Source organism: Spea bombifrons, chromosome 8, assembly GCF_027358695.1.
Source record: "Spea bombifrons isolate aSpeBom1 chromosome 8, aSpeBom1.2.pri, whole genome shotgun sequence".
Classification (NCBI taxonomy): domain Eukaryota; kingdom Metazoa; phylum Chordata; class Amphibia; order Anura; family Pelobatidae; genus Spea; species Spea bombifrons.
Genome location: NC_071094.1, coordinates 14216744 through 14239976, shown reverse-complemented (window position 1 = coordinate 14239976; position 23233 = coordinate 14216744). Strand labels below are relative to the sequence as shown.

Here is a 23233-nt window from a genome sequence, read left to right as displayed (position 1 = left end):
TAGATATAGCCGGATGGCGCTTGCGGTTAGTAAAACATAGATAATTGAATACACTCCTACTTGCGTCTCTCACGTATCTGCGTGAGGTGTAACCCTTTATATTGGTCGAGGCCAGCTTATATTCATTAAAGTGATAAACATTTCTTGCGGATATGGTTCCATAACAGCTCTCAATGCAGCTTTGGAGATCATTTATAAATAAATTAAAAAGAAGAGGATCGAGGACAGATCCCTGAGGCACTCCACTTAATACCTGCGTACAGGCTGAGAAACACCCATTCACAACCATCTGCATTCTATCTTTTAGCCAATTTCTGATCCACATACAGACATTTGCCCCTAAGCCTATTTCTGTTAATTTATAGAAAAGCCTTTTATGCGGAACCGTATCAAATGCCTTAGCAAAGTCCAGATAAATCACATATACAGCCACCCCCAGGTCTATATTTTTACTAACTTCTTCATAAAATGCTAATAGGTTGGTTTGACAAGACCGGTCTTTCACAAATCCATGTTGACTTCTACTAATTGGATTATGGATCAAGATATGATCTTGAATGTATACCTTTAGCAACCCTTCAAATAATTTCCCCACTACCGATGTTAAACTTACTGGCCAGTAATTGCCCAGTTGAGATTTTGATCCCTTTTTAAATATGGGCACAACATCTGCCTTGCGCCAATCTAATGGAACTATGCCAGAGCTGAAAGAGTCCCTAAAGATTAGTAATAATGGTTGGGCCAGAATTAGGCTTAGCTCCTTCAGTACCCTTGGGTGTATACCATCCGGTCCAGGGGCCTTGTCTACCTTAACAGTATTTAATTGCTTGAGCACTTTTTCTTGTGTCAGCCAATCCCATGTTTGAATAAGTTTCTTGTAACTTGGCATGGTCCCTATGACATCTTTGAAAAGGTGGGAGAAGTTAACTATAAAGTAAGGCAGCCAGGTAGGAGAAAACCTGAGCAGCTCTATCACATCAATTTGTTAAAACCTTGGAAAGATAGGGAAGCTGTCATGATTAACTCATAACGTAGTGGATGCATGGAAGGGTAACCCAGCAGAGGTGGTTAGTTTCTTTGTTTAAGCATTCAATGAGTTAATCTGATGTTGATTTAAATGCATTTCTTTGTGCATGCCCTCTGTATCTGTTCTGGCTAGAGGTGTCATCTTCCCAAAGGACCCCTGTGGTGATTCATGGCCTAACAGATAAGGACCCTGAGTTATAGGAATTCCATTCCTATTTTAAGTGGAGGGGTTTCCATCACCTTTACCCCACCATAACTTATTGGCACATCAAAGATGGGACCCAATTCTTGGGGATGGTGTCATATAATCAGTCATGTGGTCAGAGGGGTGTTTGCTTGCAAAAGTCTGATTTAGGGACAATGCAGAGACCTCAAAGAAGAACTCCATGATATTCTCTGATCGGAACAACATCATAAGAAACCATCTGGACTTAAGGAGTTCCCGCAGGCCTACTTATTGGAGAAACTCGTGAGTGAGGGTCCTGTGTTTAAGTCCCATTGTTTTTAACCCCTTAAGGACCGGGCTCATTTTTCGTTTTGTACCCTGTGGGACCGAGGCTGTTTTAATACTTTTGTGGTGCTTGTGTTCAGCTGTAATTTTCTCCTCACCCATTTAGTGTACCCACATAAGTTATATATTGTTTTTTTCAGGACAAGATGGGCTTTCTTCAGATACCATTATTTTGATTGTATCATCTTATTTACTATAAAAAAAAAATAAAAAAACATGGTTAAAAATTGAAAAAAACACATTTTATGACTTTTATTTGAAAAATCTTTTACTCACCTAAAAAAGCAAGTAAAAAAACTAGCTAAATAGATTCTACTACTTGTCCTGAGTTTAGAAATACCCAATGTTTTTATGTTTTTTTTGCTGTTTTTTGTAAGTTATAGGGCAATAAGTACAAGCAGCGTTTTATGATTTCCAAATCTTTTTTAACAAATCTGGTCAGTCTGCCTCCATCTCCTCTTTGGAATATCTTTGAAGCGGGTTAACTCAATTTAACCCCCTCAAACCATATATTTTTGAAAACTAGACACCCCAGGGTATTCCAAATGCTGTTATTTTAACCTTTTCCATGCATCAATTATAGAACTACACTTTGTCAAACTTTGTAATAGTAATTTTTTTTTCACACAAATTGTACTTTAGTTATAGATATACAGGTTCTGGTATATGTCACTGTCAAACAACACCCCAATATGTGTTCAGGAACATCTCCTGAGTGCAGTGATACCCGACATGCATGGGTTTGTCGGGTTGTTTGAGATTTAAAATGCCACATTTGGGAAGTGCGCTTTTTTTCTCCATTTTGGTCAGTCTGTACCTATGCCCTATCTTTGAGCTCGGCCACTCTAATTTACCCCATCAGCCATTTTTTTTATATATTAGACACCCCTTGGGTATCTGAAGTGCTTTTATTTTAACTCTTTGTTGAGATTTTTGAGAAATTTTAGCACTTGCTCAAAATAATAAACTTTATTTTTTTATTTTATTTTTTAATACTTTTTTTATATTTTTTTTACACATTTTGCAATGTACTGGATGGTTCATCTAGTGACATCAATGCATAATTATTTTTAAATGTTAGAACATTTTTTTTATTTTTTTTTTCATTTTTTATTTTTTTTTTGAATATTTTACTAATCACATTGTGATTAGAAAGCTGGGCTCCATTGACTTGCATGGTTGAATGCAGTATCTGTATTCAACCTGCAAGTGGAGCCAGAGTTCTCTAGAGGGTCTGGAGACCGTCTAGCGAACTCTTTCATCTTTATTGTTTTTTTTCCCGGGCCGCCGCCATCTTGCAGATGGCGAAGAACACCGGCAACTGCGGCTGTGACCGCTCTCCGGAGCGGTCACAGCCCATCCAAAGGTAAGTGTTTGGTGTCGCTGGATGCCTCCTGATCGAGGCATTCCAGCGACACCATTTAAGTTTAGGAGGCGATCGATACTAGAGCCCAAAGACAGACTTGGATTATGAATATTTTAATAACAAAAAGACAAAGATTACACAGTGCCAGAATTACAAAAAACAAGACATACAAAAGAAAAATAAAACAGCAAACAGTTCTTAACCCCTTCGCGACCTTTGCCGGTTCAGGACCGTCATGACAAGAAGGTCACTAAATGACCTTTGACGGTCCTGAACCGTCATAAAATTAAATAAGCTTAGAAAGTGATCAACGATCACTTAACCGCCTTGTTCCCAAAACGCAGCTCCTCAACTTGTTCCCGGTAGCTACTAAGAACATTCAATTTGATTGCTAGCTTTCCCTTAATATTGGATCACAAAGGCATGCTAGCATCATTTCGGGACTTTCTTCCATTCGCTTGCGAAGGTGAACATTTAGCAGATCCTTCAGCTTTCTGACTATGGCTGCTACGTCAGGATGTAGCCTCACGGTTTTAAAGGAACACATCCATCTTGCTGCCTAGATGAGTGAACACTGGGATAAACTGGTCCAGAGTTTGATCTTAAATTTTCAGTGGCTTCCCTGAATGGTTTAAGGGCTGCCACTAGAGGAGTGATCGCTGTCCAATCCTCTCTATTCAATAGAGATGTAATCCCAATGTTGTGGTCTGATGCAAGATTATGGATTGCCCTCTACTGCTCCAAAATCCTCTCTAGCATATCTAAAGTTGAGTTCAACCGCATACTCACATCGTGTCATAGACAGTGTACAGGAAGACCCGTCCTCTCTTCCTCTTCCCTCAAAAGTTGGATATCCTTAACACTGTGGTGGAAGTGCCCAGCAATCTTCCTACAGCGTGACTACTGCTGCTAAATTACTTCCTTCTGCCATTGCTGACTTGACTATAAGATGGATATCAACAATATGATCATCTCACAGTGCTTTCACCATGTTTGCACCTCCGTCAGTTACCACAAATCCTGTTTCAACATTGGTGCCCTTCTCTGCCCCACCCAAAGAGAAAACATTTTCCTTATTACGTGCCGAATATTTTTGGAAGTGTGCTTTTCATCCATTACTTGCATGGAGAAGGAATGATCGGTAACCTGCTGCAGCAGCTTCCACCTGCTGCAGGGCTGCCACCAGTGTGCTGTCATAGAAAGAAAGGCATGCTGCCGGCTAGGTGACCTTCACAAATCTGTTGTGAAATGTACACAGTGACCATCAGCCTTGGAAAGCTCCTCTTTCAATGCTGAAACAGAGAGGCGATACAGTGAGGGGACAATATTCCTACTGAAAGTGGAACGTGAGGGAACTGTGTATTGTGGAACCACATCCACCATCAATTGTTTGAAAGGCTCCCTTTCAATCATTGAGAAGGATGCACCCCCAACAGCAATGAACTGCCCAATAAATCGGGTTATTTTATTGGCCTGCTGTTTGGACATTGTTCTCCTGGAGTGGAATGTCCCAAATTCTTCCAGGGTGGGCTGGACATGTTGCTCCAACCTGCCCTGGTCTTTGGCTGTCAGCACTATCTGTAGCTGCTATTGGCTCTGAAACAGCTGTTGGGGTTTTTCCACTCTCTCTGGAGACGGTAATAGTTGTAGTAGTACCACGGCCACCAGCTATGCTGCCTGCCCTACCCTTTTTCTGCCTCTTTCCCCAATAACACAGCATTATGTTGAATACTAAGTTGATGTTTCGTCGCAGCACTGGTGAAATGTCCCGACACTTTCCCTCTGATTAGCTTTCCCACAATGTTTGCACTTTCCATAGCGCCCTTCTTGTACACTTTCATAGTGCTCTCAAATTGCGGCGTAGAGAGCCTTGGACTCTCCCCTTTTAGGTGCTGCTTTTACTGCTCTGTCTCATAGTCAAGTTCTTCATTAGCCAGATCAAATGGAATTCTTGCTAGTCTGGAGCTAAAACTGATATAATCACTACTACTAGTAGTACTAGTACTAGTACTAGTAGTAGCAGGAAGAACAGAGCCTAAGTCTGCACTTGGCCTCTCAGTCTCATGCTTCTCTGGTACCTCGCTAGATGGTCTTTACAAAAATATTGTAAGGACTTGGTGCCTTTCTAGAGGTGGCGCTAGGAGGGAATTATGTGGCAGTACTGATGAGAACATCAGACGCAGCACTAGTGGTGGTGGAGGTGATGGTCTTGGGAGGCGGATTATCTCTAAAAAAGCCTCTGTGAGAAAGAACCAGATCACTTGGGATTGGGAACACCACTCTCAGTCTTGCTGCTAAACTTTCGGCCCTGCTTGGCACCTTGCATGCTGCTTGTGGAAGACGAAGATGCTTCTGGAGGCAAAAAGGGCTAGTAGTAGTACTAGTTGTGCTACCCTTTAACTTTGATGGTAGTTCTTGTGCTTTCGGCTTTCCAAAAAGGTGGGCCTAGGAGCACTACTAATACCTGCTATTTTGTGCCTTTTCTTTACTGGATGACGCAGATCCTTCAAGCAATGATTTTTCAAATAGCAACCGAGAGCTTGGCCTACTTGTCCGACTAGACTGACGCAAAGGCTGCATCATAAAATAACTGCTGGTCGTGGTGGTGTTGGTGGTGGTAGATGGAGCCTGTCCCTCCCTCCTTTTCTTAGTCCCAAAAAGAGGATCCGTTTCAAATTGTATGGTGTGTATTATGTTTAACAGTAGGGGACTGGGGGAAATAGTTTATTAATAAAATTGAGAAAAATAGGATTTTTTTTTTAAAAGCAAGAAAGTTGAAGAGGAAGTTTCTCTTCAGTGATACTGCACTGTGCTGTCTTGTGAAGTTATTTATGCTGTTATTAACTCATGTTTAACTATTATAACACACTAACTACTAGTAAAACTACTAGCAGTATTTTATATTTTAAATGTACACAGGCCTAAGAGCAAGATTGATCTATCAGTCTCTTTCTTCTACTACTAGGCTAAAGCTTTTTTCAGGCTATATTCCCTTCCTATTCTAAGTCTACCCCTAGGCAAGGACAGACACTCTCAAGCCCACTAAGCTAAAGTGAGGTTATCTATATATTATACTTAATAGTATTAATTTATATAATATAGATTATAAATTATAATTATACTATGGGTTTAAACAACTATAACTTTAAATCAGATACAGAAGCAGACAGATATAGGCATACTACTTCTGCTAAGTCTACAAAAATTAGTTAAATTATTCTACTACTAGTACTACAGCTACCTTAAAGATTTGGTTTGTACAGCTGTCATCACACAGTCAATCTTTTTTTTTTAAAATTCACTTCACTGATGGACTGAGATGAGTAAAACAGTGTGGAGTTTTTAACAAAAGAAAAGTAAAAATGTGAAAATAATATTTACAGCAAATCAGTTAGCTTCACTGCTTGAGCTGAACAAAAAAATATGCAGTACTTATATGGCTGGAGTCACTAGTCCAACAAATTCACTTCACTGATGTTAATTAATATAATAATTAATTAATATTAAGAAGAAAAATGTACGTTGTCTCTTGCTGTTGCAAGCACAAACTAAAGCACAAACTAAAGAACTGCAGCACCAGTACTAGTAAGATTAACTTTAAAATTAAACATGATTAACTAAATTATTAGGGATTTCTTATGTTAATATAATTAATAATTAATTATCAACTTCTAGCTTTATCTTAAGGGTAGTAGTGGACTGATTAATCTTCATGTGGGATACATTAACTCTATCTTCTACCTGACAGAATGGCTCAAGCACACTAAGCTAAAATAATACAGCTAATTTAGCTAGCTAAAATGAGTTATAATATTATTAATTATAATTATTAACACACTAGTAGTCATCTACACTAGTATACTATGATTGATATTTAAATAGCCAAGAGGCCCCACGCCCGTTCACTTCTGTCCCAGGCATCTGCGGACTAACTTACAGATACTACGTCCTGTACCCCTGCCCGAACATGATGTTGCGCCCTGGTCCACACCCCCAGTCCTCTCCCTTCCTCTGGCCCCCAACACCCCCCTTTTTTTCTCTCCTTGTGTTTCTCCCTCTCTTTCTCTTCCCCCGTGGCCTGCCTTCCATCACACACCATTCTCGACTCTGTCCGCTCGACCCCACCTGTTGTTTGCTGTTATGTGGGCCGAGTGCACGTGAAGGGATTCCCCTTGCCAGGCTGCTCCGTTACTGGCGCCTTTACGGCGGTAGTTGTGCTCATCTAGCACTTAATGCCTCTCTTGGGTTGTTCTCTTGCGCCCTTCGCTGCAATGCAGAAGTCAGCAGCCTTTGAGGCACCCCGCTCCCTCTATTTGGCGTGCTGCTCATTCCATGTGTCTGTCAAGGGTCTCCTGTTGATATTTTGTCACTGTGTGGACGATCGTTGGGGGGAGGGTTGTTGGGGTGACATTGCTTTGATGTGTAACAACTTGGATGTCACGGTTTTTGTTCCCCACAATGGGCATCACATTGTGTGTGTTGGGGTGCCGGTTGGGGTGCCGGTGTTGGGGTCCTGGTGTGTGTGGATGTCGGTGGTAGATAGTGAGACGGGTCAGAAGAGGGTAGGCAGTGAGAAGGGCGAGAGGGGATAGATAGTGAGAAAGGGGGAGAGGGGTTAGATAGTGAGAAAGTGGGAAAGGCAGTGAGAAGGGGGAGAGGGGGTACATAGTGATAAGGGGGTATATAGTGAGAAGGGGCAGATAATAAGAAGGGGAGGGGTAGATGGGGAGAGGGGTAGTGTGAATGAATGAATAGATGTGTGGATGAATTGTGTGAATGTGTACGAGAATTGATGAATTAATGTGTGGATGAATTGCTTGAATGATTTGTGAGACTGCATTAATGAATATGTGTAAATGATTTGTGTGAATGAGTGAGTAACTGTGTTATTATTTGTGTCTATCATAGATGTTTAAGTGATTTGGGGAAATTCAAAGATGGCACATGAAGGGTGGGCTGTTTGCCAACAAAGATCTCTTACACTGGGCTGTTAGGGGACAAAGTTGGCTCAGGCTGGGGTGTAATGTGGGTGCTGATCAGGTTCTATGTGGGGCAATGTGGACACCAGGGCTGGCTTTGGGGTGTGCAACCTGTGATCTACGCCTGTAATTTAGGGGGTTATCTATACCTTTTAATGCTGAGTTTATATGTGAATTCCAATAGATTTATACCTGCAAAGCTGGGTGTGCGTTATTCTGTTGATCTGTATCTGGTACGCTCTGTTTCCATACATTATTATAGCGGTTTTGTATGTCTGATTCTGTTTATTTGATCTATACCTTCAATGCTGAGTTAACATGTGATTTTCAATTGATCTATACCTGCAAAGCTTGGTTTTTGTGTTGATTCTGTTGATCTATACCTGATATGCTATGTTTCCATACATCATTTTTGCATACCTGCAAATATAGGGTTTGTATGTGATCTATACATGCAAGTGCTGTTTATATGTGTTTGATCTATAGTTCACAGGGAGGAAGGAAAGGAGAGGCTTAGTGAATGAGGGACAAAGGGACTGGGAATGATTGCAGGGGAGAGGACCTCTCAAAGTCATGGTAAGGGTGAGAAGGGGAGAAGACTGCACTGACAATCACAGTCTTCCCCTAACTGCAGTCAGTGTGGCAAAAAAAAAAAAATTGGAGTGGTAGCAGAGGGGGTGAATGTTTTTGTTACAGCAGATTAGCTGTTTTTTCCTTGTATTTAATGTATATTATTGTTTCCAGTTATATATTACTGTACTTGTTTGCACTTGCACATAAACTATCTTTAATGAAAGCTAGTTGTTTGTTAAAAAAAATGTCCTTTGTTTTTTTGGGGGGATGGGGAGCGCCAGAGGAGTAGTCCGCACAGGGCGCCAGAACACTTATAAGGCCAGCTCTGCGTCAGCCAGCTTAAATCCAGCTTCTACCCACAGTGTGCTCCAGCCTTCTGCAGTTTTAGTTGGCTAAACTTGTTTTAAATGGTTTGTGGACTGACTTTGTTTTACTGTTTAAGTAAATTAGTATTGATATAAGGACATATAAAAGTTGATCAAAAAACCGTCTTTTTTCATTATTGCCAAATTAATCATGTATTCATATGCATTATAAAGCTAAAAGGCCATATTTTCTCTCAGTGAAAAACTAGTGTGGCCCACGCCAAGATAAAACTTGGGACAGCCCTGCCATATGCAGGCGAGGGAGTAGTAACTTTCTTCCACCCATACAGGTTAGGAGAGGCCAGAGATTGAAAAATCCCAAAGCATTTATCTGCATATCCAGTCGGATGCGGCAGCTAGGTATCATGGTAACACCCACACAAATGGTAAGTATTTGTCAAAACCCTATTATATTGCTATAAACAGCATTGCACCTCATAATATTACCTTATCCAAAGGTACTGTTGTAGGTTTGGCATTGGATTCAGAATATTTGTCACGGACCGGGTACACAGGTAGGGCAGAAGCCCAGGTGCAGGGGATACTACAGACGGGCGGAAAGAAACGAACAACAGACCGATGATAAATATGGATTGTATTGCAGAAGAGAGTATAAACATATACAGATGGTAAGTCTCTTGGTTAGAAGCCCGCTGGCGGGGCACACGTATAGTAGCCCTCTGGATGGGGCACACACGGCAGGAAGCCCTCTGGATGGGGCACACGTATAGTAGCCCTCTGGATGGGGCACACGTATAGTAGCCCTCTGGATGGGGCACATGTATAGTAGCCCTCTGGATGGGGCCCACGTATAGTAGCCCTCTGGATGGGGCACACGTATAGAAGCCCTCTGGATGGGGCACACGTATAGAAGCCCTCTGGATGGGGCACGCGTATAGAAGCCCTCTGGATGGGGCACACACACGACAGGGAAGCCCTCTGGATGGGGCACACACACACGACAGGGAAGCCCTCTGGATGGGGCACACACACGACAGGTAAGCCCTCTGGATGGGGCACACACACGACAGGTAAGCCCTCTGGATGGGGCACACACACGACAGGTAAGCCCTCTGGATGGGGCACACACACGACAGGTAAGCCCTCTGGATGGGGCACACACACGACAGGTAAGCCCGCTTGCAGGGCACACACACGACAGGTAAGCCCGCTTGCAGGGCACACACACGACAGGTAAGCCCGCTTGCAGGGCACACACGACAGGCAAGCCCGCTTGCAGGGCACACACACGACAGGTAAGCCCGCTTGCAGGGCACACACACGACAGGTAAGCCCACTTGCAGGGCACTCGGCTTGGGAGTCCGCTTGCAGGGCACTCGGCTTGGGAGTCCGCTTGTGGGGTGCTGGCCGCAACTCAGGAACAGATCAGGTAGTCCTTTGGATAGGGCACATACGGCAGATTGCCCACTTACAGGGTACTCAGCTTGGGAGTCTGCTTGCAGGGCAGGGCTGGGCAGGTTAATAAAGGCTGTGTAATCCAAGAAATAAGGTGCACCTGGACATGTCAATCAGGTCTGAGTGCTGCAGAGTGACAAGGGCGGCCACTAGTGGATGGCAAAGAAAATGAGCGGCACAGAGTTTGAAACATTCCAGACAATGAAGGGTTAAACATTACAATATTATACTTTTGGGTTCCAAAATCAGGTTATAGGTCTCATTCCTGAAGACTACCTGACAGAAGAACAAATAGTGGAACAAACGTTTAATTCTGTTCCAGAAGGGTTATTCACCATCCAGTCTAATCTTTCAGTATAGGTGAAGGTTCATGCAGGATTGAAGAATCCTACATTGTCTTTGACCACCTAATCAATGAGCAGGAGTTATAATAATATCATGACCAAAAGAAAACAATCCACCTGGAGGGGATCTAACTTCTAAACTTGAGGAATCCTTCGAAATAGGTCAACCTGAAGTTTTTCCTGGATTTCAGGAAAGGGTGGAAGAACAAATATCCATGGCTGATGCGTGCACTAATGACAGTAAACGTCAACAGCTAAGGGAAATCCTAATGGAATTCCAAGAGATCTTTGCCAAAGATTCCTATGATTGTGGTTTTACTAACCTTCATGTCGCTAGAATCCAGACTGATCCCAGTCTACCACCCGTCTGTATCAAGCAATATAGACTTCCTTTACTGTCCTATGATGCATGGTATTATCCGTTCGGTGCACAGTTCATATAATAATTCCATCCTTGGAATTCTGAATCTTAATAGTCAATGGTGTTTGTATGCTGACTTAAGACTGGTCTGTACCCTACATAGACCAATACTTGGTACAAATGCAATGATCCAAAATATTCACTGCCCTAGATTGTGCCCAGGTGTACTGGACTATTCTGGTACACAAGGAGGACCAATACAAGTTGGCCTTTACATTTGGAAAACAGCAGTATACTTGGACCCGGATGACTTTTGGTTACATATATTCTGGTCATGAATTTGCTGTGTTCATGATGCACTCAAAAGGGGAACCTTGGCCTATGTGGATGATATTTTACTCCAAAGTACTTCTTTTGAGAGACATATTCTGGAAATCAGACATGTTCTTAATCAATTAAGAGAGGCAGAAGTTAAACTTTCATTACAGAAAGCCCAATGGTGTCGTACCAGGGTCAACTTCCTCGGACACGAGGTAACTTCTGAAGGGTTAAGTCCACAGACGAAGAAAGTTGAAGCCGTTCTAAATGTTAAAATTCCTATCAATGTCAAGGAATTAAGATTGTTCCTAGGAATGATCAATTACTCCCGTAAATTTATTGATAACTATGCAGAAATAACAAAACCTCTTTTACAGCTGCTTAAGAAAGACGTGAGTTGGAACTGGGGGGAAGCCCAGGACAAAGCCATAGATGAGCTGAGGAGAAAACTCACTCAGGCACCCTGTTTGGCATATGCAGAGGGAGGTAGGCCTATCTGGAAACAAGATAGTCCGAGCAAGGTCATTGCATATGCTAGCAAAAACAGCTGTCAGAAAGCTTTATTGTCTACAGTATGGGCATTACATAATTTTCTGAGCTATATCCATGGGGAGAAGATTATTGAAGAAACTCACCAACCTCTACAATATTTGCAGAGTGATAAGATACGTGACGGTAATCTTTCTAACAGTAGAATTACTGCATGGACTTTATTCTTACAGGGACGGCCATTAGAAGTCCTTCATAATCAAAATAAGAAAAATCCGGTTGCCCAGGGACTAGCAGATCTACATGATTGTGCTGCTCTACCTCTGGATGGTAACACTACCGGAGATGATTTCCTCAAGGAACAATTACTTTCTCCTTATAAAACTTTTGACGAGGAATATTGTCGACCACTATCATGTGTTTACATAGATGGTTGTTCCTATCATACCACCGTTGGTAATGAATGGAAATTGGTAGCAGGTATTGGAATACCCTGGCTAGGTGATTATCCAAATATATCTGTAGGATACAGCATAGGTCCTAAAAGTAGTCAGATAGCTGAACTCTGTGCAGTATATAAGACCATCCAAATGGCAATTGATCATGTGTATCCATGTTATTCACCATTTCCATACCATCCAGCAACTATATTATTATTGATAGGTAGCTTGGATAGATATGTCTTAATGTCAAGTGATATTACAAGTATGTATACTTTGTGACAAACCCTGTAGCAGGAGGGCCATAAACGTCACAGTTAGGGGTCTTAAGCACAGTCCTCTAGGGCAATCAGAGTCAGGAACACCAGTTTGTAGCAAAACAGTGCTTTATTTTTAATCGCTCAAACCCCAAAATCAAATCATAAAAAGAAAACCTAGCTCCCAACTGGAGCCCTCTCTAACTAAACTATGCTGGTCCAGACTGACCAGCCTAATTACCCACTAACTCAACCTCCCAGCCAGGCCCAGCTAAGCCAGGCTCTGGAAAACCTCCCCCAGACAGCACACAAAAGGTCCAGGCAAGTATTGCCTCGCTTAGCTCAGGGATGGTCTTCTTCAGGGCCTATCCTTGCCCTGGGAGCGCAGGGAACTTCCTCTTCCCCAACAGTCTCCCTGAGTATCAAGCTCCAGGGATTTTTAATGCCCAGCACCTGTGCCTGATGCCGGCCCCATAGGAATCCCGGACTGGATCCTGCAGAATTTTTGCCTCCTCCGGCAAGGATTTTCCACAGAATGGGGAATGGAGCATTGGCCCACCCTGCTCTCCAATTGCTCCACCCCGGGACCCATGTGTATGATCAGCATAGCAGCTGTACCCAGATGCCATGCCAATCAACTCCCTGGGGTTCACAGGCTCACAACTTATACTATTCTACTTTTTGAATTTTAAGATAAGGATTCCAAATCGAGTTCTCAATTTCTTTGCTGAAAGGTGTCTAAGAAGGTGTCGGGTTTAGTAGTCAGAGCCCAGTATGAAAGGCTGGAGACGTGGGTGAATCAAAAGCGAGGTACCGATAGGGATGAGATGTAGACGAAGTCAGGGTTAGCATAGGTCGGTTCAGGCAGCGAAGGTTCAGACACGATAAGGCAAGCGAAGGGTCAATATCCAATGAAACAATGGTAAGGTAGCACTGACGTGTATACGTAGAGAGCACAGTATCTCTGAGCACTGAGTAAACTGAAGGACACAGATTTATAGGAAGGAGTACTCCCTCTGATGTCAAGATGAACCTGATTTCATACACCTGAGAATGTGTCCACTTCCTCAATGGGTGTATTCAGCACAACGCGTTTCACCAATCGGCTTCCTCAGGTGCATGGACACAGAGGAATCCTGTGAGAACCAAGCTGTTACTGCTACAACACAGCATTATTCCGGTCCTTTCCACAGGAGCGTTAAAGTATTCTTATATGTAAGATACTACTTTTTTATTTATATTAAAGCTACTACTTTTTTTTTACTCTTTCTCCTCCGGTCTTTTCTGGTACACCGGTACAAAGAAGAAACTCCATTCCCCAGAAGGGCCTCGATGGGCTTCCCAACAGAGGAACCTATTGAAGAATCCACTTTAATGAATTTAAGTATTATTTAATTTAATTTCCGCACATATTGTGGTGTCGTTTGTAAATTTTGCGCAGCACTTTATTTCTTTGTTTTGTGTATTATCTTTTACACACTTGTGGTCAGTGTGTTGGTTCTGCAGCACCAAGGTATTATACTTGTTTAAGTTGTGTCATTACACCAGATATCTGGCATTTTTATTTTAAGCGTGTAGACGTGTAAAGACCTTAGTAAGCATGTTTGAATACCCAATCAGGTGAAGACCAATAGATTGAAATCGTTATCCAAACCGCATATAAGCAAGGCATAAAGAGGCATGGGAGGAGAGGTTGAGGGGAGATGTTCTTGCCATCCACGGACATCCCAAAGACTCCCTCCCTTCATCCTCAGGATGCATATAGGACAGATGTCATGAACTAAATTCTTCTCCAAGGTTTTGTAAGACTTATTTTGTGTTATTTTTGTTATCTACTTTTTATATTCTTCATCCATTTTTGTGTGTATTAAATATTTTACCTTTGCTTGCACATAAGTGAATCTGCCTATTTTTGTGACGCATACACATACAGTGGGGCAAAAAAGTATTTAGTCAGCCACCAATTGTGCAAGTTCTCCCACTTACAAAGATGAGAGAGGCCTGCAATTTCCACCATAGGTACACTTCAACTATGAGAGACGGAAAATAACAAAAGTTCAAACGTTTTCTGTAAGTCTTCACAAGGTTTTCGGACACTGTTGCTGGTATTTTGGACCATTCCTCCGTGCAGATCTCCTCTAGAGCAGTGATGTTTTGGGGCTGTCCCTGGGCAACACGGACTTTCAACTCCAAAGGTTTTCTACGGGGTTGAGATCTGGAGACTGGCTAGGCCACTCCAGGACCTTGAAATGCTTCTTACGAAGCCACTCCTTCGTTGCCCGGGTGGTGTGTTTGGGATCATCGTCATGCTGAAAGACCCAGCCACGTTTCATCTTCAATGCTCTTGCTGATGGAAGGAGGTTTTCATTCAAAATCTCACGATACATGGCCCCATTCATTCTTTCCTTTACACGGATCAGTCGCCCTGGTCCCTTTGCAGAAAAACAGCCCCAAAGCATGAAGTTTCCACCCCTATGCTTCACCGTAGGTATGGTGTTCTTTGGATGCAACTTAGCATTCTTTCTCCTCCAAACACGACGAGTTGAGTTTCTACCAAAAAGTTCTACCTTGGTTTCATCTGACCACATGACATTCGCCCAATCCTCTTCTGGATCATCCAAATGCTCTCTAGCAAACTTCAGACGGGCCCGGACATGTACTGGCTTAAGCTAGAGAGCAGGGGGACACGTCTGGCACTGCATGATTTGAGTCCCTGGCGGCGTAGTGTGTTACTGATGGTAGCCTTTGTTACTTTGGTATCAGCTCTCTGCAGGTCATTCACTAGGTCCCCCCGTGTGGTTCTGGGATTTTTGCTCACCGTTCTTGTGATCATTTTGACACCACGGGGTGAGATCTTGCGTGGAGCCCCAGATCGAGGGAGATTATCAGTGGTCCTGTATGTCTTCCATTTTCGAATAATTGTTCCCACAGTTGATTTCTTCACACCAAGCTGCTTGCCTATTGCAGATTCAGTCTTCCCAGCCTGGTGCAGGTCTACAATTTTGTTTCTGGTGTCCTTCGACAGCTCTTTGGTCTTGCCCATAGTGGGGTTTGGAGTGTGACTGTTTGAGGTTGTGGACAGGTGTCTTTTATACTGATAACAAGTTCAAACAGGTGCCATTAATACAGGTAACGAGTGGAGGACAGAGGAGACTCTTAAAGAAGATGGTACAGGTCTGTGAGAGCCAGATATCTTGCTTGTTTGAAGGTGACCAAATACTTATTTTACCAAGGAATTTACAAATGAATTCATTAGAAATCCTACAATGTGATTTCCTATATTCTTTCCCCCCATTCTGTCTCTCATAGTTGAAGTGTACCTTGAGGTGAAAATTACAGGCCTCTCTCATCTTTGTAAGTGGGAGAACTTGCACAATTGGTGGCTGACTAAATACTTTTTTGCCTCACTGTATATATGTGTTGTTCCAGCTATACGAAGTTTGTGTTGGCCCTAAATTTATTACAGCGTGCGAGAGACAGAACGTGTTCTCCGTCTCTGTTGGGACGGCCCTGCAGTTGTGTCCCAGCCTTCCTGAAGATCACGGTGCCGGGAAGAAGATTGCGGCACCGTCAACGCCGGGGAGTGAGCGGGTCTGCCACGTCGGACCCCTCTTTGTGCATCGCCATATCGGTGGTGCGGGTCAGAAGGAGGACGCAGCGTGGGACGAAGGTGAGTACCGCGGTGGGGACCTGACAGAAGGATGTGGCAATCTTCTGGACTGTACTGCTCCTATGTCACAAAATGTGGATGGAACCGATCACAGAGCATGGGCGATCCTCTGGCATCATTTGTCAGCTTAGACCTGAAGATCTCCATCGAAAAAGAGTACAACGTTTCATCGATGTAGCTCCCTGAACTAAAGGCCTGGTACCAGATGCATCTTGAAAGAGCATGAAGACCCGTTCAAGAAATTTTAGAACAAGCCAGGAAGCCGTTTGTATCAAGTTCCATTAACAATGAGTAATCGAGCTAAAAGATTCCTTGTTGCTTTAATTATTGTCTTGGTATGTACAGCCATAGGTGCAATCGTTGCAACAGGTCTACTGCAAATTCTGTTTCTGTTCAGACTTTGGAGAATGAAATTTGAGGTTTAAAAGGGGAAATCAATGCTGTTCATCGGTTAATGGAACGAGAGTATCTAGTAGATTTAATGGTTATGGTGAACGATACCATTGTAACCACAAATATGCATTCTAAGTTAATCTCTTACTCCATAAATACACCCATGTCACAATTGTACACCCATGTAGAAACCATTGCTTCTACATGCCAACTCCAGGACCTTTTCTCACAATCTTTAAGTGTCCCTAACATATTAAGCAGAGTGCGGTTACACCTCTCAGGAAGAGCATCTCCTTCAGGGTAATATGGGGTCATTCTAGACTTTTCAATCTGAAGTAGCTTCAACAGCTAATGAATATGCTTACTTTCAAAATCTCTACCTTGATCGGAGTGCAGCCAGTTTGGGAACCCATAATGCACAAAGAACGTTTGCCATAATACTTTAGCAACAGTGGCTGCTTTCTGATATTTTGTTGGGTATGCTTGAAGATACCTGGTAAAGTGATCAGTAATGACCAAAACATTGCTGATGCCAGTAGAATCAGCTTCTATGCAGAGGAAATCCATGCAGACTAAATCCATGGGTCCCGAACTCCTTAGGTGGCCCATGGGCGCAGCTCGGGTTGGTAGTGTCTTCCTCTGGATACATCTTCTGCACCTCTACAGATTCTCTCATTCCAGGCCAGTAGAAGCAATCTCGTATTAACCCAAAGGTTTTGTCAACTCCTAAGTGGCCATGGTGGCCATGAAGAGACCTCAGGACCATCCCTCTATACCTTTGAGGTAGGACTAATTGTTTGCTGCCAGGATGATCATGGTATTGTATAATACAATACAGGATTTTATTTTCAATGTGGAATCATTCAAAAGTTTAAGATTATTAGTCTTCACAGTTCTTAACAAACGACCAACTACAGGGTCTTGGTTCTGGGCTTTTTGCTTTTCCTCTATTCGAATCATGGACCACAAGGGAATTGTGGCTGGAAGGCACATAGCCTCTGGAATGGCTTCAGGCATACAGCTGAGAGAGTCTATAGACCGCAACTCTGAGAAATGTACCCACTCATTTTCCACTGTTGAGGTTTGGCAAAGGGCTCTGACTCTTGGGCCAGGGATCTCAACCCACTCCTCTTCATCTCTCACTGTAGGCAATCCAGGTCATCTAGATAGAGCATCAGCCCCCACATTCACGGGTCCTGCCTTGTATTTCAATGAAACCTCATAATTGGGTAACGCAGCTAACCACAGATGACCTGTAGCATCCAACTTGGCTGTAGTTAAAATGTAGGTGAGAGGATTGTTGTCGGTTCGCACCTCAAACTTAACACCATACAAGTAATCATGCAAGTTCTCCACAATAGCCTACTTAAGGGCAAGGAACGCCAACTTATGTACTGGATAATTCTTCTCACTTCCGGTTAAACTCTGACTGATATAGGCCACTGGCCTAAGCCCTTCAGGATATGGTTGGTGTAGGACACCCCCAAGTCCTTCCAAACTCGCATCCACGTGTAAAACATATGGCTTGTCAGGATCAGCATAGGCTAGAATGAGCGCCTCAGTCATCTTCTGTTTAAGAAGCTGAAAAGCCTCTTCACACTCTGAAGTCCACTTTTTTCCAATAGGGTCTTTGTGGTGAAGGATTTTCCACCCCTTTTTAACAGGTTCCACTTGCAGAAGATTGTGGAGACTTTGGGCTATCTTGGAGTAGCCTTCCACAAAATGCCGGTAATAGCCACAAAACCCCAAGAAACCCCAAGAAAGAATGCAACTGGTTTGATTTGGGCCAGTTAACAACTGCTTCAATTTTGGCGGGGTCTGTGGCTACTCCTTCAGCTGATACAACATGTCCAACATATGTCACTGAATTCTGAGCAAATGTGCACTTACCGTGTTTCCCCGAAAATAAGTCTTATATTTATTTTTCCTCAAGAAAACACACTATGGCTTATTTTCAGGGGATGTCTTATTTTTATTAGGTATGGTACAACAATGAGAGCAACCCACATTGTTAATGACCCATGTATATTGAACCCAGACACCCACCCACCACCTTTGTGTATTGATTTATGTGGTGCCCCAACCACCCTGTTGTGTACTTATACCCCTAGCCACCCCCATTTTGTATTTAATTGTTATCCCAATGCAGCCCCCCTTTGAATATGGCTCCCCTTCCGCCTATTACCCCAACTATTTTTTTTATCTTTTTAATACTTACGTTTTTGCTGCCATACATCACTGCTGCTGCCCTTTCAACGTGCTCTTCTAGTTGTCACGAGAAACTGTTCTGTGTGACTCCTCCCCCTTGAGCGGCCCATCACATTGACAATGTGACGTGCCGCTCAAGGGGGCGGAGTCACATGGAATAGGACACTGGGGGGCACTGTGCAGGCATGCTGGCCGCTTATTGATTTTAAAGCGGCCAGCGTCTCTTACCGCCTCTTTTAGACTCACAGCCACAGTTCGGCCGGCCCACCGCGGATGCTGCGGGCATTAAAGACGGCCCTGGCGTGGTTGAATCAGCCACTTAAATGGGCGGCCACGTGGCCGTTTAATGTAGATTCAGGGCGGCCTGGGGGGAAATTGCCCCCCCGGCCCAGCCTGACCCTGGCCGGTGTTCACGCACGGCGCCGCCCAATGGCCGTGCCTCAGTACTTCCTCCCACATCTTAAAAGGGGTGGGACGTAGTACTGAGGCACTGCCATTGGGCGGCGCGGTGTGTCAACACTGGCCCCTTTCAATCCCGCTCACAGCCGCTCAGCGGCTGTTTTGAAGGTTGATCTGCCTGCCCTGCCTATCTATGTCTTATTTTCGGGGTATGGCTTATATTGCGCAAATCCTTAGGAAACCTGCTACGGCTTATTTTATGGATATGTCTTATTTTCGGGGAAACACGGTATCTAATGAAAGCTTGAGACCTTCAGCCTGCAAACGATCTAACACTTTCAGTAGCCGCTTTTCATACTCTTCGGGATTCTTCCCAAATACTATTATGTCATCCAAATAGACACTCCCTTGGATTCAGATCCCCTAATGTCTTGGAAAGTGGCTGGAGCCCCGGTTACACCTTGTGGCATACGGGTAAATTGGAAAAATCCCAAGGGGCAAATGAATGCAGTCTTCTGCTGATCTTCTTCTCTCATAGGCACTTGATAGTATCCAGACCGTAGATCCAAAACACTAAACCACTTGCTCCCAGTTAAGGCATTCAGGAGGTCTTCTATCCTTGGCAGTGTATACTGATCAGGGATAGTTCTCTTGTTCAATGTGCAATAATCAGGTGCACTGAACCAGTCTTCTTTCTCACCACAACTATGGTAGAGGAATACTGACTTCTGGACTCGCAAATAATTCCAGCGTCTTCCATTTCTTGAAGTATTTTTCTCAGGTCTTCAATATCTCAAGGAGCAATTCGGGATCTCTCACGAAAGGGAGCAGGATCATTCAGCCTAATGCTATGCTGGGCACTTTTGTCACAGACCACATCCATATCTCCTGTAGAGAAGGCCCCTTCTCGGGATCTAAGAGCCTTCAACAGTCTCTCTGTCCATCCAGATTGAACTTTAGTTCTTTGGAAGAATTTTCTTCACAATTTACTGTCAGCATAGTGAGAGGGGCTATCTCTTCCAAAAGGTGGATAACTCCCAACTGCTGTACAAAAATAAAGTGAATAACGGCGCTTCTAATAGATATTTAGATATATAAAGAGAATATAAAAATAGCTGCCAGCACTTAACACTTAACCCCTATGTGACAGTAAAACAAACAAAAGATAAATAAAGTGCAGCGCTCCGTTTGTAATAACTCTATATTAGTAGTGTTATGCAGTTTTGTATTATATACAATTGAACATGTCCATTCTTACACCCATCGTGTATAAACAAAAAAACCAAACAAAAACAAGATGCCTTTTAACCCCCTTAATGCCACTCTGCCTCCAGAAATGCCTTTTTAACGCTCTATACGCCACTCTGCCTCCTGAAATGCCTTAAACCTCCCTATGTGCCACTCTGCCCCATAATATGCCTTTTAACCCTCTTAATGCCAGAGTGGCATATAGGGCTATAAGGCATTTCTGGAGGCAGAGTGGCACATAGGGGGTCAAAAGGCATATCATGGGGCACAGTGGCATATAGGGTTAAAAGGCATATCATGGGGCACAGTGGCATATAGGGGGTATAAGGCATCTCTGGGGCAGATGTGCATAACTGGGGGGGCAGGTTGGAAAATTGAAGGAAATAAAACCAAAATATTTTTCTCAATCATAGCTTTTATTTAAAAAAATAGTTTACATGAATTAACATTTACTGGTAAAACTTTTTTCCTATAGGGTCGTCTTATAGTCAGGCTTTTTCTTTTTTTTTAACACTTAAAGTTTATTGGTTTTACAAAACAAGAAAAATACAGAAATACGGATAAATCAGGGTATGCGAAAGAAAGGTCCAATATGAGTCACAATGCATGTCAACATATATAAATAAAAAATAAGGAACCTAGAAACACACATGCACAAGAACACTAGAAGATCTCAGACAATACAGAAGAAGGACAAAGACACACACAAAAAAAAGGTAAGGACAAGACGAAGGGAGACGGGGGAAGGGGGGACGGCAAGAGTGAGAAAGCGAGGGCCGCATCCACGCCAAGTGCATGGAGCTCAGGAGGCCGTAGTGGCCTTTATAAACCACGGAGTACGTAGAGATCCCAACATAAATCCCAAAGGGGTATGGCCAAACTGACTTCGATAAAACTGGATCCAACAATCCCAGGTCTCCTAAAAAAATATGCGACGTGTTTGCTGCAAAATGGGCCGCTCTCTCATATTGACATGTCGTAGCAAGGGAGTAGAATCTTTGCAGCAATGAGAACGTGAGCCAGCAGTTTACGTTGAGGACCAGAGAGGTCGTTGAAAAACATGTCGAAGAGGGCAACTTCAATAGATCTCGGAATTGGAATAGAGAGAAGGTGCGTACTGAGAGCACAGACGTCGCTCCAATAGCAGCTCAACTCGGGGCACTCCCACCAGATATGCCTTAGGGAGCCATAGTAGATCGTCGGTAAGGTTGCGTAAACAAGGCTTCCTGATCGACCCACGCCACTTGTGAGGCACCAGAAAAAAGCAGTAGAGCCTGAGCAAGAGTCGCCGCTAAGTAGTATAATTGGACATTCGGGACTCCCAGACCTCCCGAGAATTTGGGTCGCTGCAGAAGCTTTGTCGACAACCGTGGGCGTTTATTAGACCAAATAAATTTAATCAAACGGGACCGAATAGACCGAAAAAAGGTAGCCGGGAGCACAACAGGAATCGTACGAAAAAATACAAAAGTTTAGGTAGAGAGTTCATTTTAAATGCAGTGATACGCCCCAGCCAGGAGACCTCCAGCTTCGACCTTCGACCATCGATTGAGATCTTCCTGAATCCAGAGTGGAAGGAAGTTATGTTTGAACAGAGTAGAAGGGGACTTGGTAACACGGATCCCTAGGTATGGAAGGAAGTCCGATCGCCAGTCGTAAGGGAAGGAAGACGAAAGCGCAGTCACCAACGAGGAGGGATAACCAATATTCAGGGCCTGGGATTTGCTCCAATTTATTTTGTAGTAGGAGACAGCACTAAAAGAGTCCAGCAATGCACGTAGCCGCGGTAAAGATGTCAGAGGTTCAGTGATCGTCAGGAGCACATCGTCCGCATATAAGCTAATTTTAAACTCCGTAGCATGCGTGGAGAACCCTTTGATCTCAGGATCTTCACGGATCGCAATCGCCAGGGGCTCCATAGCCAGTGCGAACAGAAGCGGAGACAGCGGGCCCTGGCGCGTGCCATTGTGTATGAGGAATGGTTTAGAGAGGAATCCAGAGGAGCACACCCTGGCGAAGGGACCGCTGTAGAGAAGGAGGACAGCATTAATAAATGCTGTTGGAAGGTTAAACGCCTCAAAGGTAGCCTTCAGGTAGCCCCAGTGTAGACGGTCAAACACCTTCTCCGCATCCCAGGACAGGAGAAGGCACGGTGCTTTAGTAGTATTGGCCAAATGAACCACGTTGATGACCTTACGAGTATTATCGGACGGTTGACGCCCAAGGACAAAGCCCACCTGGTCATTCGAAATCAATGATGGGAGAAGACCATTCAGACGAAGGGCTAGAAATCGAGAATAGAGCTTCGTATCTGTGTTCAACAGTGAAATTGGTAGGTAATTAGCACAAACGGTGGGGGATTTGCCAGGTTTAGGAATCATAACAATCTGCGCTTCCGCCATTTCCCCCGGCATGGACGATGCAGACATAAGGTAGGAAAATAAAGAGCAGATGTGCGGAGCCAAATTTGATTTGAATTTCTGATAATAGGAATTTGTCAGGCCATTCGGACCGGGTGCCTTGTGAGGTTTGAGCCCCTGAAGCACCACTTCTGTTTCTTCGATCGTCGGCGGAGCAATGAGAGTGTCCCACTGTGCTTGTGGCAGAGAAGGAATGGGAAGCGAACTCAAAAAAGAAGAAATGGAGGCTTGCGACGGATGGTGAGTATGAGGTTGGGAGTGTAGGTTATAGAGAGAGTCATAATAGTCCGCAAATTTGTCACCAATATCTTTAGGGTTGTAGAGCCACCGACCATCAGGACCTTGAATGTAGTGGGCCTTGTGCTGTACTGTATGTTGAGCGAGTTTTTTGGCAAGTAAAGAGTCCGCTTTGTTACCTTTGGCATAATACGTTTGTTGAAGTCTATGGAG

The 23233-nt window shown here is 43.6% G+C and overlaps 1 protein-coding gene across 1 annotated transcript in view; it reads right to left on the bottom strand.

Annotated features, from left to right (window-relative positions):
* The window catches only part of F8 (coagulation factor VIII), a 694472-nt gene that overhangs the window by 309456 nt on the left and 361783 nt on the right, over nucleotides 1-23233 (bottom strand). The gene's annotated exons all lie outside the window — the stretch shown is intronic.